Below are 18,429 nucleotides of genomic sequence, written 5' to 3'. Positions count from 1 at the left end.
TGTCCATGGCTGAAGCAGTAAGAATGGCAAAAGATTTTGCCAAAGCTTTTGTAGTAAAGGTCCCACCAAAACCTGCACCCTCTAACTTTAAGAGATTCCAAGCCCAGGGAAGTACTTCCAACTTTCCACTCCCAAAGAGGCAGCAAGGCCTGAATCAGAATCAGGATGCAGGAAGATTCAGAAGTGAAGGAAGACCCTTCCCCCCAGAGTACTTTCTCAGGAACCTCATCGCTTTCAAAAAATCAAAAGGATGAGCTCAGAACTGAAAACCGATGTTTTGGATGCCAGGGTTTTGGTCACCAGTTAAAAGACTGTCCGACTCCTGTCATGTCAAGGGGACAGGGAAGTCAAGAACTCCGAATTCAAAGACCAACCCCTTCATTCCAGTCTAATCAGGGTCCGTCTCGCCCAAGCCAGGGAAACCCCAGCCCAGCCATCTGCCTCTATCCAGAGTAATCTCAGAACTCCTTCCCAGAATTGGAACAACAAAAGAGAAAGAGTTCTACCTCAAACTGTAGCAGCCAGAGCAGTCACAATTTCAGATGTAGTAGAAGAGGAAAAAGGGCAGATCTATGCTGCAATTGAAAATCAAGGGCCTAACCAGCAGTTCTCCGTCATCCATACTCCAGCAGAGTATCAAGGTAAACCTTTTAAGCTTTTGATTGATTCAGGCAGTTCTCATTCATTCATTTCCCCTGGATGCTTGCGTAAGCTAGTCTTAGAACAGAAATCAGGGAAACCTATGCAAGTTGAATTGGCCAGTGGGAAGACTCTTTTCACTCACCATGAGACAGATCTTATCCAGTTCAATCTAGATGGTAATGTAACCGACTGTCAGTTCAAAGTCTTACCTCTAGGAGTTTTTGACGGAATCCTTGGAATGGATTGGCTCCACAAAAATCAAGCTGACATACACTGTCACAATGGAACCATTTCCTTCCATGACCTTCACGGGAACAAAGTCCAGGGAACTGGAGTTTTCGGATCCCCAGACCTTCAGTTAGTAAAAGCTTCCAGGTTACTGAAAGGACTTAGGAAGAAGCAGCAAATTTATGTTGTCAAAATGAACCCTGTAGACTCAAAGCTTAAAGCTAAAGAACCAGAATGGTTAAGTGAATTTGATGATCTATTCCCAGCAGAGCTAACTGAAATGCCTCCAATTCGAGAAATAGATCATGTGATTGAATTGACCCCCGGAGCTCAACCAGTAGCCCTACGCTCTTACAAAATGCCAGTTCCTGAAGCCATCAAACTCAAGGAACAGCTTAGGCAGCTGTTAGAACAAGGGTTTGTAAGACCTAGTGTTTCACCTTGGGGTGCACCAGTTCTCTTTCAGAAAAAGAAAGATGGAACACTTAGACTCTGTGTGGACTACAGAGGTCTAAATCAGCTGACAGTTAAGAATAAGTATCCTATCCCAAGGATTGATGAGCTTTTGGATAGGCTAAATGGAGCCCAGATCTTCACAAAAATAGATCTCAAATCCGGGTATTACCAGATCAGGATCAATGATCCAGATATACCAAAAACAGCCATCAATACTCGCTATGGGCATTATGAATTTACTGTCATGCCATTTGGATTAACTAATGCCCCAGCTACATTCAATCGCCTAATGCAGGACATCCTCAGAGAATACTTGGATGACTTTGTTCTAGTTTTCTTTGATGACATTCTGATTTACTCAAGAAATGCAGCCGACCATGAGACTCATGTCCGAAAAGTTCTTGAGATTCTAAGGAAGCATCAACTCTTTGCCAAAAAGAGCAAATGCACTTTCTCTGCCGACCACGTTGAATACTTGGGCTTTCTGGTATCCAAAGATGGAATTTCTCCAGATTCCGCAAAAATCCAAGCTGTCATAGATTGGCCCGAACCAAAGACAGTGAAAGAAGTCAGAGGATTCTTGGGATTGACTGGTTGGTATAGAATTTTTATACCAAAATATGCTCTCATAGCTTCCCCCCTGACTAACCTTCTCAAAAAGAATATCCCATTTCAATGGTCTGCCAAGTGCCAAAGTGCTTTTGATAAGCTGAAGACCGCCTTGGTAACCAGTCCCATTCTAAAACTGCCAGATTTCTCTTCACCCTTTGAGGTAGTAACTGATGCAAGTGGTTTTGCCCTGGGAGGTGCACTCATGCAGGAAGGTCATGCAGTGGCCTATGAATCCCGAAAGCTCAGAACACATGAGAGGAATTATGCTGTCCACGACTTGGAATTGCTTTCAGTAGTCTATGCCTTAAAGTTGTGGAGACATTACCTACTGGGTAAAAGGTTTACTTTGATGACAGATCATCAGAGCCTAAAGTGGATCTTTACTCAGAAGGACCTCAACATGCGCCAAAGAAGGTGGATGCAGACCTTGCAGGAATTTGAAATCAAGTACCGCCCAGGCAAAGAGAATGTGGTAGCAGATGCTCTCAGCAGAAAAACCTCCTTGCTTGCAATTACTGTAATATCAAATCCTTTGATTACTCAAGCAAGTGAGAAGATCATGCAAGATAGATTCTTTGGCCCTATTGCTACCCTACTTATGCAGGAAAGCAAAACTCCGCAGGAGTTGAACAGAGTTCAAGGGTATAGCCTGGATGATGGCATTATGTATTATAACCGCAGGTTATGCATTCCCAATGATGAGGGAACCAAGGACCAAATTCTGAATGAAGCCCATGACAGCCTTATTGCAGGACATCCAGGTTTCATCAAGACCTACATGTCCATAAAGAAAAGTTTCTTTTGGCCTGGTTTGAAAAAGGATGTGCTGAATCATGTACGTCAATGTCTGACATGCCAAAAAGTCAAAGCTGAGAGAGTAAAAATGCCTGGGAAGTTACATCCATTGGACATCCCCTAGATGAAGTGGGAATGTATCAGTATGGACTTCATTACTGGATTACCTTCAGTGCAATCAGGTTACAACTCCATCTTCGTGGTAGTCGACAGACTAACCAAAGTTGCCCATCTGATTCCAGTAAAAGAAACCTACACTGCAGTGGATGTGGCCAGAGTGTTCCTCAAAGAAATCTTCAGATTGCATGGCCTACCGAGGAGAATAGTAAGTGACCGAGATCCCAAATTTACTTCAAGGTTTTGGACTGCATTTTTTGAAGCAGTGGGAACTTTCTTGGATCTCAGCACAGCTTATCACCCTGAGACCGATGGTCAAACTGAAAGGGTAAACCAAGTAATTGAAGATATACTTCGGACATGCTGTGGATGGCAGGGAACCCAAGAAGTGGCTAAGCTATCTGCATCTAGTCGAGTTCGCCTACAATACTTCTTATCACCGAAGTATCGGGATGAGCCCTTTTAAAGCTCTGTATGGACAAGATTGCTTAACTCCATTAACTTGGTCTGACCCATTGATTAAGGTCGAAATGTCCAGACAGATGCTTGATGACATGGAGCAACAGATGCAGTCAATTCGTAAAGATATTAAAGCTGCCCAGGATAGACAGAAGCAATATGCGGATAAGAAGAGGACAAATAGAGAATTCAAAGAAGCAGATATGGTCTTCATTCGAGTACGGCCCAAAAGAAGTTCCTTATCTCTTGGGAAGTACAAGAAGTTATCACCCAGATATTGTGGGCCATATCTGATTACAAAGAAAGTAGGTGACTTAGCCTACGAGCGTCTTCTACCTCCTCATCTCAAAATTCATAATGTATTTCATGTAAGCCTTCTAAAGCAAAATATGTGCCAAACTCAAATCATATGCTTGATGATGAAATCCTAACCTCTTCAACCCAAGGACAGATGGAACTCCAACTTGAAGAAATTCTTGATGTTCGAGAAAAGCTTCTCAGGAACAAAATTCTCAGAGAATTATTAGTAAAATGGAAGTTTTATCCTTTTGAAGATGCCACCTGGGAGAATGAAACCGATCTGTTGCGGGATTATCCCCAGTTTGCGAGATGAGGACATCTCGCGTTTTTCAAGTGGGAGAGAATGTAAGATTCCTCCCCAGCCTCTCAAGATGTCCAGCATCTTCCCGTGTAATCAAATCCCTCTTCAGAAATATAAAAGATCTTATTTCTAAGTGTTTTAGCCTAGAGAGAGAAAATTATTCTAGAGAGAGAATATTCAGATTATGAATATTTTTGGATAGAAAAATAACTCATCCTATTAAAATAAGTTCCCCTGAAACAGAAATTCAAAAAAGAATTTTCCAATGTACAATTGGAATTAATTGGAAATAGGTATAAAGGACCTTAGTAGTCTAAGGGTCTAGATTTTCAGAAATTTTTGGATTATGGTCCAATTAAGGTTCCTATGGGCTAATAGCATCAATCCATGTGTAGGGAGGAGATAAATCCAATTTGTAAAAGAAGATACCCAAAAATGAGTAAATGCTCACATAAGATGAAGAGTTGAAAATGTACAAGGTTTATTAGTAAAAAAACTATGAGCAATATTAAAAATATGAGATATTTTGGGTATCCAAAAATGAGTAAATGCTCACATAAGATGAAGAGTTGAAAATGTACAAGGTTTATTAGTAAAAAAACTATGAGCAATATTAAAATGATTCCATTATGACACATATGTAAGGAAGGGGAGTTCTTTAAAGGAGGTGCATATTTCACATAAGATGAAGAGTTGAAAATGTACAAGGTTTATTAGTAAAAAAACTATGAGCAATATTAAAATGATTCCATTATGACACATATGTAAGGAAGGGGAGTTCTTTAAAGGAGGTGCATATTTCACATAAGATGAAGAGTTGAAAATGTACCAGGTTTATTAGTAAAAAAACTATGAGCAATATTAAAATGATTCCATTATGACACATATGTAAGGAAGGGGAGTTCTTTAAAGGAGGTGCATATTTCACATGCTTGAATGAGTTTTAAACTCATAAAAATTGAGATATTTCATCTCTCCTCTCTCCTAATTCAAGTCTAGTTCCAAAAAGTTAGCTTAACTGACCTAAAAATGGTCAAAAATTGACCAAACTGATTTGGAAAATTCTAGAATCAGTTTGTTTGGTTAGGAGCTCAATTTTTCCTATAAATAGAAGCCTCCCCCTTGTTGAAAAATATATAGTGTTTATGCATCGTTACTCTACTCCACCTAAGCCAAGAACTGTGAATTCATTTAATAATTCACTAGTTTTTGGAGCTTCCCTCTTTCTTCAATCCCCATTAGTGGCTCCATCAACATACTTAACCAATTGATTGGTTGGGGGCCTCTACCGTGAATAAAGAATCAAGCAAGTTGTAAGGTAATTAGTGAATATTGATCTTTTCTATAATTTCTCAATGTTTCTCTCTTCTCAACCCCTCTCAAGCTTGAGAAGCTTAATTGGTATGGTTTTTTAAATGCTATTGAAGTTAATTGGTGAATAGTAGTGAAGAGTTACATAATTTAATAAATGCTATTGAAGTTAATTTCCATTTATGTTTAAATTCTAATGATTTTTATGTAATTTCTCTCTCTCACTCAAGAAATGGTCATACTCATGATCCATTCTGAATCCAAATCAAGCTTTTCATAAAGCTTTTCCTTAACCCAAGATTAAGCTATGCTTGAGGCCAAATTAATGGCTTTTTTCTATACTTTTAGTTTATGTATATTGATGATTCAATCCATTATGGATTAATGATCCAATTAGAGATCATTTTAATTATGTCCTTAAGGATAAGCTTTATCCCTTAGAAAAATTGAGATTTATCAGTCATAGTAGCGGAGCTATGGCAAAATTTTTATAAAAATTATGCATAAAATAATTTCATTCAAAGCATAAAAAGAGGACCTCCTACCATATTCTAGGAATTATCATCCTAGATTAATTGAAAGAATTTCATTATAATCATGGAGAAATTGAATTTTAATATCATGCATAAAGGATAAGTTTTTATATCAAAAGTGTTATTTTTACCATTTTTATTTCATGCATAGAAGTATGCATAATGGTTAAATTTTTATATCAAAAGTGTTACTTTTACCATTTTTATTTTCATGCATAGAAGTATGCATAATGGATAAATTTTTATATCAAAAGTGTTATTTTTATCATTTTTATTTTCATGCATAGGAATATGCATAATGATAAATTTTTATATTAAAAGTGTTACTTTTATCATTTTTATTTTCATGCATAGGAATATGCATAATGATAAATTTTTATATCAAAAGTGTTATTTTTATCATTTTTATTTTCATGCATAGGAATATGCATAATGATAAATTTTTATATCAAAAGTGTTACTTTTATCATTTTTATTTTCATGCATAAGAATATGCATAATGATAAATTTTTATATCAAAGTGTTACTTTTATCATTTTTATTTTCATGCATAGGAATATGCATAATGATAAATTTTTATATCAAAAGTGTTATTTTTATCATTTTTATTTTCATGCATAGGAATATGCATAATGATAAATTTTTATATCAAAAGTGTTATTTTTATCATTTTTATTTTCATGCATAGGAATATGCATAATGATAAATTTTTATATCAAAAGTGTTACTTTTATCATTTTTATGCATAGGAATATGCATAATGATAAATTTTTATATCAAAGTGTTACTTTTATCATTTTTATTTTCATGCATAGGAATATGCATAATGATAAATTTTTATATCAAAAGTGTTATTTTTATCATTTTTATTTTCATGCATAGGAATATGCATAATGATAAATTTTTATATCAAAAGTGTTATTTTTATCATTTTATTTTCATGCATAGGAATATGCATAATGATAAATTTTTATATCAAAAGTGTTACTTTTATCATTTTTATTTTAATGCATAGGAGTATGCATAATGATAAATTTTTATATCAAAAGTGTTACTTTTATCATTTTTATTTTCATGCATAGGAGTATGCATAATGATAAATTTTTATATCAAAAGTGTTACTTTTATCATTTTATTTTCATGCATAGGAGTATGCATAATGATAAATTTTTATATCAAAAGTGTTACTTTTATCATTTTTATTTTCATGCATAGGAATATGCATAATGATAAATTTTTATATCAAAAGTGTTACTTTTATCATTTTTATTTTCATGCATAGGAGTATGCATAATGATAAATTTTTATATCAAAAGTGTTACTTTTATCATTTTTATTTTCATGCATAGGAGTATGTATAATGATAAATTTTTACATCAAAAGTGTTACTTTTATCATTTTTATTTTCATGCATAAGAGTATGTATAAAGATATATTTTTATTATAAAAGTGTTACTTTTATAAAAATTGATTTTAATATATAGAGGTATAAAAAAAAGATAAATTTTAATCGAAGATCGACGTAAATGAATATTCCTCGAGAAATCCATGTTTTGAAATTGTAAACAAATATTCATCGTAGGAAATTTTAGAAAAAGAGAAACTGAGATAGTACCTTTCGAGAAGATAAATTTAGAGAGAACCTTTCAGACCTAAACTCGGACTCAAATTATTAATTAAGACCTAATTCCTTCGTGAGTTCAATGAATGACGATGTGCCCAGTTCAGGGAAAATGTATTCAATCACCCATCGAATCAAAAACTAAGTTAAGACTTGTGACTTTGATCTAAGAATCAAGTTAATAGAATTTGAAGAATTCTGTTTGGAATTGAAAATTGGATCTAGGGATTTATGATATACTCATGGTATTCAAACAAAAATCAAAACTGTAAACTTGCATAGAAACCCTGCCTTCTTAAAAGACTGTCTTACGCCAGAATGCTGGAGGGAGCATTTGGCATATATGTTTATCTAAGGGAAGTTCGGTTGCAACAGCTGGCGGGGAGTGTTTAAGGGACAGCTCACGCGGCAAGGCTTGCCGAGGTCTTGACCAGCCTCGGTATGGTTAAAATGGTGCGCTTCCGGTACGATGGACGAGGGCCGACGAAGCGATCCCTGAGTGAAGTGCCAGGACACCTAAGGAGGATCCTGGAGGGTTCTGACTAGGCGATGCACGGGCTCGCGGTGCCGAGGACATTCATGCGTATGTGGAGGAAGATATTATATGATGGACCTATGTTTTTTTAATAATCTATCACTGGATCTCGTTGTTGACTTGTTGGTCTCAACGGAGAGTCCAGAGTGATACTGTTTTGTTGAGAAACAAGGACTCAATGAAAATTTTGAAGTATGATATGTATAAATCGTAAATTGTTTATCAAGGATTGTTTTTATTAAAGTTTTAATAAAGAGGAGTGCGTGCGTATCTGTTTTCTAAAGCTAAAGTTAAGAAAGGCAATTCAATTATGGGTGGGTGAGAACTTAATTGGTTCCACCGATTCCAGTGGTAGGGTGGTGGCTAACCCATGGGCCGGATGGGGTTAGGCTGGAATCAGTGGAGTTTTAATAATCAAATTGCAAAATCTTAGGATTATGCTAAGATTCGAGTAGTTAGATAATCTCCTGATAAATTTTTCAATAAGTAGATCAACGGCTGTGCCTGACCTGGATCAGGAAAAAAGCGTTGAATTTACTAAAATGATCAAATTATATCAGTGATAGTTTCCTTCTATCTGGTTTATCCAGTTGAAGGATAGCTTAGAATTGATCACGTTAGAAAAATTCGTTTTAAAAAAAAATTCATAATGGTGGAATCGCCCCCGCTTTCCGGGCATGGGAATTTTTCGCGGTTTTGGTTTTTTGGAGTGACCACCAGCCTAGTCTCGTGCCCGGACATTCGAGAGCGAGACCCCGAGTGAGAAACCCCACCCCGCGCATGAGGGGACTGCTTCCGTTGTTCGGCTACCGAGAGTCCCGCGCGCGGAGGGGGCGGAGGGATCTCACAGCTACACTTAGCTTGTCTATATACATCTAACCAATATGGGTTGCACCTTAGTGTTGAGAGCGGTTGTGCAATGCTACATTGATATGGGTGATGGGTGAGTTGTGGAACACCTCGATTAAGAGGGGGTGTTGAGAGATGTAATCGCGGTGTTATGTGTATGTGGGAAAGAATCCTAGAGGTGCAAGATATTGTGGCAAGATAAGATGTTCCACTGGATCCCCAATATGGACATGTCATGCCACATACATCCCCCGTAGGTTCATTTGCAATTCCCTTATGGGCACCACGGCTTGAGCTTGTAGGGACACTTTTTCTACCCACATTTGCACCATTTGGTAGAGGTCTCTATTCCATACCACCTTCCTTCTTCAACCAGGGAGTGAGGTGTCTACACTGATGTATTTCAGTAGCTTGTAATGCCTAAAATATATTGATTTTAGACATTACTGTTGTTCACTCATATTATGACAATGGCTTTGTTTTTTTCTTCTTCCATGATGAGCAGGTGACGTTGATGAGCAAAGAGATGGAGAGCCTTAAGGCATTGAATGGGAGGCACTCTGTCGAGCTCCACACCATAAGCCAGAATGAGACGAGGCAACTAGAGAAAAGAGGCTTATGGAGGGCTTAGACATGGCGGTGACGAGCTCTGTAGGCAACGAGTGCCTCTGTGTTACGTGTTAAGAGAAGACGGCCACGAGCGTATATATCACAGTCCATGCGAAGTGTGAAATCTACAGGTTGCCACCACGAGAGTTCAAAGAAGATTTGCAGAGGAGACGACTGGGCATTCAATACAAAAGCTAGCCATGTGTGCAGATGTCAGAATGGTAGAGCTGGACACATGTGTTAATTTTAAAGAATTTTTTTAAATATACGTTTAATCCTTAAGCATTATAAGGGTACATTCGACACTGCAATGTATCATCGAGGGGGAGTGTTGAGAGGCAGCGATTGCGGTTGTGCAATGCTACATATGGGTGATGGGTGATGTTGGGTGAGTTGTGGAACACCTCGATTAAGAGGGGGTGTTGAGAGATGTAATCGTGGTGTTGTGTGTATGTGGGAAAGCACCCTAGAGGTGTAAGATATTGTGGAAAGATAAAAATGCCACATGTAATATTGTATGGTGTGTGAGTGTTGACCAAAAGAGTGGAAAAGGAGTTGCCACATGGATGATGATGTGTAAAGTGGAATAAGGCTAGAAGGCCTATATCATTGTATGGTTCATTTTTGATATGCAATAGAATTGAGTGTTGAGTGTGCATTCTCTCTCTCTCTCTCTCTCTCTCTCTCTCTCTCTCTCTCTCTCTCTCTCTTATGGAGTTCTTAGTGTGGTTTAATCCACCCTAATTATGTTGCTGAATCTATGTCTATCACCATGATCAATCCCATTTTAGGATTGTAAACACTTAGGAGGTGGATTTATCACATGGGTAGCCTTTGTTGGGGGGGACTTTTCTTTAGAATGTTTCCCGACATTATCCTTTATGTTATCACTTAGTCAAATGGCTATATGATAAGTTTCTTCCTAGGTTAACAAAACACTTACAAAATCACATACTAATGCAGTCTAGGACTAGATAGTCTCATTTGTTTTTTTTTTTTGCAAACAACTTACTCATCCTTTCTCTTAGCTTGCATCTTTCATTGAGATGTTTCATACGAGCTATAAAATCACTTTCCATATTTCATTGAGATTTTTCATACGAGCTATAAAATTAGTTGATTCAATTGATTGTTCATAGTACCTTTGTAGCTATACAAGTAACTTAAGGATGAAGAAGAAGGTACTAACTTTGATAGCTCCATAATAAGTAAGAATTCAGTCACGAGTCTCACGTATAATAAAAAGAAAAGAACCTAAAATATGGTTAGGTCTCAGAACTCTAGTAGGGATAGAATTGAAGTAGACACCTATGTATCCAAATCATGACCTTTTTATGATGAGTTATGATACATGGAGATCAATAGGTCAAGTAGTGCTAGTGATGAGCCACTAAACTTACATGCATTGGTTAATTGGAACAACCACTATATGTTGAAACTAAACTTGTGGAGTGTTGTAGAATTCATTTCCTTAATGTAATATTTAAGCTCCAAGAAGAAATGATGCTTGGATGGGAATGGATTGAAGATACTCATTATGTCGAATTGTTCTTCACCAGCATCCTGCAAACTAAGTTTTACAATACGGTAAAAGCATGGTTAGGTGTTCCAAAACAGAGTGTCATTGTAATTTATTTGTCAAATGGTGTGAATAGAAAAAGAGATTTTATAATTACAACCAAATCTCTTTGTCAAATGGTGTGAAAAGGTTGCATGCATTTACAACTTAGTGGAGCGTTATGGGTTACTGCCTGGGAGAACACTGATTGCATTACTGCATAGGATCTCTCTCTCTCTCTCTCTCTCTCTCTCTCTCTCTCTCTCATCCCAGTATAACTGTTGATGAAGGGCATGCAAAGGTGAAACCAAGTGGAGGCAGGGTCAATGTTTTTCTACCAATACTATCACCTCATGTCAATATGGATGCTGATAGGCATGCAGAGGTGCAAGCAATGGAGGCAAGGTTGTTTTTGGGTGGCACAAAGGCAGTTAGAAAATGAGGGAGTATTGGGCTGCAAAGCAAAGGGAGAATCGATAAAAAGCCAAGGAGAAAAATTTTGCTGATGAGAACAGGACCGTGGATGAGAACAAGACCGTGGATGAGAAGGAAAGAAATAGGATTTGCAAGATTTTAGCCAACTCGTGGTTTGAACAAACGAAGGGTCTCAACAAAGCTACAAGAAAAGAAATGTTTGAAGAACTCCTCCATCACTCCAATGTCTAGATGAAGGATGTTCTAGATGAACAAATGGGTTGTGAAAGAGCTTTGCTAGCCCAACATTCACAACACTTTGGTCGCGCAGCTAGGAGTGCCACGGTCAAAGGATGAGCTCTTCTCTCTCTAATGATGGTTCTTAATGGTGATGGTTTTAACGGAGACAGAGGCAACAATAATTCTTTTAGCTTAGAAAAAGTAGCAAGGGTTCTAGCTATCCACAAAAGAAACCTATTTGCAGCCAATAATCGCTTAACAATCCGATGAGGATAAACTCTTACCGCTGGAAATGTGCCAAAGACAACAGCCTCAAAGTAACATCATGACACATGATGTTAGAGATCTTTTATTTGGATTCTGGGTGTTTGAGAAAATGGTCTCACCGAACAAAAAATATATCTACAAGGTGAGGGTTGGGATACGTGCTGTTGTGTAAAGCATCCTACACATTGGCTTGACGAGCCTCATGTACTTCTATTCTATATAAAAGAGTCATAAAGTACGTTTAATACTCCTACAAAACTTCTAGGTGGCCCTGAAGTACTCTTAATTGGTTTACTAGAACTTAGATGTGCTCTTAATGTACTTTATGTTCTACTGAAGTACTTTGAAGTGTTGTTTATTTGGTTTTGATCCACCTAAAGCTCTTTCACCTGGTTTTGATCCACCTAAAGCTCTTTCACCTAGTCATTAAGTACTTTAAATACTTCTCAACAATTCCTAGTCATATTAAAGTGCTTTTGAAACTCCTAAAGCACTTTCAGGTTGTCCTTAAGTTCCTTTTATACTCCTAAAACACTTCTAGGTGGTGTTATTTTTTTGATATTTCTTAAGTTGTTACCGTGTATAGTAGTCTATAAGTGCTCTTAGCATACCTAAAGCACTTCTATAAGTGCTCTTAGCATACCTAAAGCACTTCTATGTGGTCCTTGACTTGGTTTACAACACTTTGAATTATTCTAAAATTACTTTATGTATAGCTTTTGATGGTCCTAAAGAACTTTTAGGTTGTCCTTAAGTTTCTTTTATACTCTTAGAACAACACTTCCACAGGGTGTTAAAATACTTTTGATGTTACTTAAGCTATTTACAAAGCACCTTCAATACATGTATAGCACTTTAAGATAGTCTGCAAGTGCTCTAAAGAACTCCCATGTGGCCCTTAACTTGGTTTGCAACACTTTGAGTTCTTCTAAAAGTACTTTATATATCTCTTAAAGTCATTTACAGGTTATCTTAAGTGCTTTTGATGCTCCTAAAGCACTTTCAAGTTATCCTTAAGTTCCTTTATACTCTTAAAACACTTCCAAGGGGTGTTAAAATACTTTTGGTAGTACTTAAACTATTGCAATACACCTTGTATAAGGGTGCAGAAAAGTGTCTACAGTGTCATAAAACTGTCATCAGAATTGTCATCTGAGTTGTCATCAAAAGTGTCGTCAAAGTTGTCATCAGAAGTGTCGTCAATGATGTCATTTTAGTTGTCCGACAGAAGTGTCATATACGTAGGGTCATAGGAACGGTCACATAAAGACTACAAAATGCAATCAGTTGTAATCGTGTGGTGATATGGGAAGTTGAATAACCAGTTTTTAGTTTCACGTCTCTCTCTCTCTCTCGCAATCTTTGCGTGTGTGCTTCCATGAGAGTCGTGTGCGTGTGTGTATCTTGTTGAAGGGTGTGGTGTGCGCCGTGCCCTTTAACACCTGGCGATCAATGGGCGGGTGTAATCCTTTCTTCTTTTTTGTGAGGCGGAGTTGTGCCAAGGAAAGTCCAGCAAAAAATGGGCTGTGAACAAAGGCAAGTGCAGTAAAAGGACGTGCTGATAAGGCTCAAGAAGGGTTTGATGAAGAGTCTCTTGGCAGACGGAGTTGAAGCAGAAACGCTGAAGAGCATGAAGGTCAAAGTGCAGAACAAGGCTGCCATGAGCGAAGCCAAGCATGGGAAGTATCTCATAAGTTTGAAGGCAATAGTACAAGGCTTATCAGGCGTATCAGTTGCCGAGAGTGGTTCAAGTGATTTAGTATGGACAGAAGCTTTTCTTGCTCTCAATGCAAACGTTGATGCTGTACAAAATTCAGCAAGCGTAAACAGTGGGGGTGAATTAGCACATGATGGAATTTTGATTGCTCTTAAAGAAAGTGCTAAAATCGGAGCTGATGCTACCACGAAGCGATTACAGAGCAAAGGATGCAAACTGGTTGTTGCAGAAGTTGTGAAGATGGAAGCGCTCCAACAGGCCGAAATGGGAACGAAATGTTGTGCAGCAGCGTTTAATAGAGAGGCGATTAATGTTTTCCAATACAATGTGGCTGTTTTTATTTTAGAGGGCATTCATGCGCTTAATGGCATTTATACACTAGCATTCAGTTTTGATGACAAAGAAGTTTGCAGAGGCGGAACTGAAGCTGAGCAAGTTCAATGCAAGGTGTCAACGAAGAAGAAGTTTCTCAAGGTAGCGGCATCAAGAGGAGAACTTCGAAAGCACGTTCAAGTGGGTGACTTTTGCATGGATGGAGTGATCCGAAGGGGACATACTAGGCAAGAGACCAGATGTACCACCTGGAGACGCGACGCCAGCAAGAAGCACGAATCTTGGACGAGTTGATGGAGGAGTCTTTTGGTGAATCAATGCCAAAGCAAGATTTTCAAAGGCATTTGACTTCTAATCAAGGGAATGTGTGGGTTCTCAATTGCTACGCAACTGTTCCCTCGTGCGTGCTAGTGTATAAGGGTGCAGAAAAGTGTCTATAGTGTCATAAAATTGTCATCAAAATTGTCATCTGAGTTGTCATCAAAAGTGTCGTCAAAGTTGTCATCAGAAGTGTCGTCAATGATGTCATTTTAGTTGTCTGACAGAAGTGTCATAGGAACGGTTACGTAGGGTCATAGGAATCATAGGAACGGTTACGTAGGGTCATAGGAACGGTCACATAAAGACTATAAAATGCAATCAATTGTAATCGTGTGATATGGGAAGTTGAATAACCAGTTTTTAGTTTCACGTCTCTCTCTCTTTCTCTCTCTCTCTCGCAATCTCTGCGTGTGTGCTTCCATGAGAGTCGTGTGCGTGTGTGTATCTTGTTGAAGGGTGTGGTGTGTGCCGTGCCCTTTAACACACCTTCAATACATGCTTAGAACTTTCAAGTAGTCTACAAATTCTCTTAGCATAAGCACTTCCATGTGGCCCTTGACTTGGTTTACAACACTTTGAATTCTTCTAAAATTACTTTATGTATCTCTTAAAGTTGTTTACAGGTTATCCTAAGTGCTTTTGATATGCCTAAAGCACTTTTAGGTTGTCCTTAAGTTCCTTTATACTCTTAAAACACTTCCAAGTGGTGTTAAAATACTTTTGATAATACTTAAGGTGTTTCAATACACCTTCAATACATGTATAGCACTTTTAGGTAGTCTGCAAGTTCTCGTAGCATAACTTAAGCACTTCCATGTGGTTCTTGACCTGGTTTTTATGACACTTTGAATTCTTCCAAAAGTACTGTGTGTATCTCCTTAAAGCCCTTTACAGGTTATCCTAAGTGCTTTTGATACTCCTAAAGCACTTTCAGGTTGTCCTTAGGTTCCTTTTATATCACTTTTAGGTAGTCTGCAAGTGCTCTTAGCATAACTAAAGCACTTCCATGTGGTCCTTGACTTGGTTTATAACACTTTGAATTCTTTTAAAAGTACTTTATATATATCTTAAAGCTCTTTACAAATTATCCTAAGTGATTTTGATACTCCTAAAGCACTTTCAGGTTGTCCTTAAGTTCCTTTATACTTTTAAAACACTTCCAAGCGGTGTTAAAATACTTATGATAGTCTTTAAGCTGTTGCAAAGCACCTTCAATACATGTTTAGCACTTGAAGTCAGTCTGCAAGTGCTCTTGGCATAACTAAACCACTTCCATGGGGTCTTTGGCTTGGTTAACAACACTTTGAATTATTCTAAAAGTTTTTATGTATTCTTTTAGCTTTTTTTAAGTACACTTTAACGTGGTACATAAGTACCTAAAGTGATCCAAAAGAACTTTGAAGTGGTCTAGTACTTTAACGTGGTTCATAAGTACTTAAAAGTGATCCAAAAGAACTTTTAAGTGGTCTAGTACTTTAACGTGGTTCATAAGTACTTAAAAGTGATCCAAAAGAACTTTGAAGTGGTCTAGTACTACTTAAAAAGTGGTTTCAGTTTGTCGGCAGTGCACTGAAAGTGGTTTGTGTACTGTCAGACTTGAAGTGTTTCATCTATACATTAACAAACTCCTTGTTTTATAAGTGGAATTCTACAAAAGATTCTAGGCTCGCTATCTGTATTTGATAATTTATCAAAGAAGCTTTGAGGGCATTAAGACCTTTTTTGTGCGCAAGTTGAAGGATTGATATAATTGTTGCTGTGTTGCCCATGTGCAGATGTTGTTTTTAAAGGATTCAATTACATATGTGGCATAACTAGTTCAGACTCGACTGGGCAACATGCCAATGTGCTTGCATAATTTTTTCTCAGAGAACAAACAGTTGGATGTGTTTAGCTATACACTTCGGTTACACTAGTGTTACCACTATTTGGGAGTCCTTACGTTTCCTCCCAAGGCCAAAAACTCAATGTTCCACAATTATAACTGCATAATGGGAATGTGTGGTGATATGTGGCACCAAAAGAATGAAGTTGTGTCCCAATGAGATAGCAGATGTTAGTAACTTGCTCCTTTCTATTAGGCTCTTTGAAGACATAGAGACAAGGCATCTGGATGAAGGTGGTGCAAATAAAAAGAGAAAGAATATTGTGGTGTGACAGATGAAGTGCATGAATTTTTATCCTTGTTTGCAAAGCACATAAAGAGTTTTACTCAACACAACCTCATTTGTAGATGGTAGGCCCATTAGTACAAAGAGTGCATTGAAAACTTTCCTGCTAATGTGGTAGTCTCAATCATTGACTTTGCTGAGAACTATTCCTCTTCAAAGAGCAAAATGAAATCTGGTCGATGCATTGGTATTGTAATAAAGTGACCATTCTAGTGAAAATAACATATATGTGCACCTCTTAAGGTGATGTTAGTAAAACTCTTCATTTCTACATTTCATGCGACAAGATACATGACACTCTGTTTGTGCAGCACTGCTTCCTATTACATGATCAGTGGCCTAAAGCTCAAGGTCTTACACTCAAACGTCATTGCGTGTGGTTTGACAACTATACATGCCAATTCAAATCTAGGAGTCCATTCTACTTTGTTGCGCAAGGTACTTTAACTTAACATGCTTAAAAATGTTGTGGAGCTACCAAGCTTTAGGACATGGGAAAGGGGAACATGATGGAGCTGGGGCTATGATTAAGCAAGAGCTCACACATGAGCAATTAAAGCTAAATGGCTGGACTTTGAGGTGTGCTGCTGATGTCGTGAGTTTTGTAAGGGCAAGGTTTTCTGGTAAGGAGGTTAATAGAGTGTTCTAGAAAATCAAGAAGGATTAAGTAAACAGAAATATTACATGGGAATGCAAGCGTGTTTGGAGGTTTATGCGCCATGCAATCTGTTAATGAATTTTCACCACAGATAAATGTGACTTAAAATGTAGGAGGCTTTCATGCTTTTGTGATCCTTGTATGAAGGGAAAATGGAGGAGATGCAAGAACAAGGCATATGCAGAGAGTAGTATAACACCATTCAACTAGTGGGTGATGGAGACATACAAGATGACAAATCTAGTGAAGAAGAGGGTCTTGATAGCCCCCCTTATTCTGGTCACCCAGATGCGTTGAGTGATGCATTGTGTGTCGTAGACAACTTTGCTGTCAATGTGTCAAACAATGGGCAACAAGGTTCAGAAGAGTTCTTCGTTGTTAAGTGTACTAAAGAAAAGCATAGGATACCCTGGGAGATGCCCAACAATTGGTTTTTAAGTACTATACAGTGTTATAAAAGTGTTTTTAAGTACTTTACAATACTATAAAAGTACTTTAAATATCTTTAAAGGACTTACAATATCAAGTTGAGGGGTTTTTACATTAATTTCACCTTTTTCGTTTATAAGGTTTTTCCCACCAATCTTCATAACACATAAAATTCCCTTCATTTAGGAGGCACTATTTTACAAATCCTTCTTCACGTTGACGAGATACTATATCCCATATATTAAAGAAGTCCAGAGTAGCCTGTTCTAATCGATTTGATGAAATGAGCAATTTGTATAACCATGGCCCAGGTTCCTTCGTCAAGAATTCTGCACATTGAGCCTCTTCCATTGTTGGTACAATGACATATGTGCCCGGAGTGTTTTGGTTGCATTTATAAAGGGAATCATCCAATAATATGGTGTTGGACTCATCAAACTATCGATGCTTGTGCCAAAGTGCCTCAGATTCTTGAAGAGCACGGGCTTTCCTTCCGGAAAAGTGAAATTGGGCACTGGACAAGCCTCTTTCCCCATCCATGTAGACATTAGCATCATCATTTTTGCAACCTGCGGTCAACATTAACAAGGCTTGCGGTGCTCCATATAAACACATTTGCATAGGTACTTGCCACAGCCAAGAACAGCTCTACATCCTTCCGCACATAGTATTGTTTTCTTACATCTTTAGTTCATGAAATGCCACAAGATTTGATATGTGGGGACCTTATACCATTAAGAACATGTGGGGCTAAGAGGGCTTGACCCAATTTGATGCACATAAGGAAAATGGATCAAATAACCAGTCGCCACAAATTCATTACATATACGGGCTATAGCGTGCGATTTGGCATGTATCCTTGGAGCTGTAGGTTCACTTAGCGATGTACAATGTGTGGCTAAGAGGGCTTCTCCAAGGATTATGGGTACAAGGAGAACCAAGAAAATGATGTT

Source organism: Cibotium barometz, chromosome 12, assembly GCF_041138505.1.
Source record: "Cibotium barometz isolate CiBa-2024 chromosome 12, ASM4113850v1, whole genome shotgun sequence".
Lineage (NCBI taxonomy): Eukaryota > Viridiplantae > Streptophyta > Polypodiopsida > Cyatheales > Cibotiaceae > Cibotium > Cibotium barometz.
The sequence above is the reverse complement of the archived record's forward strand: the minus strand, read 5'-3'. Positions refer to the sequence as shown.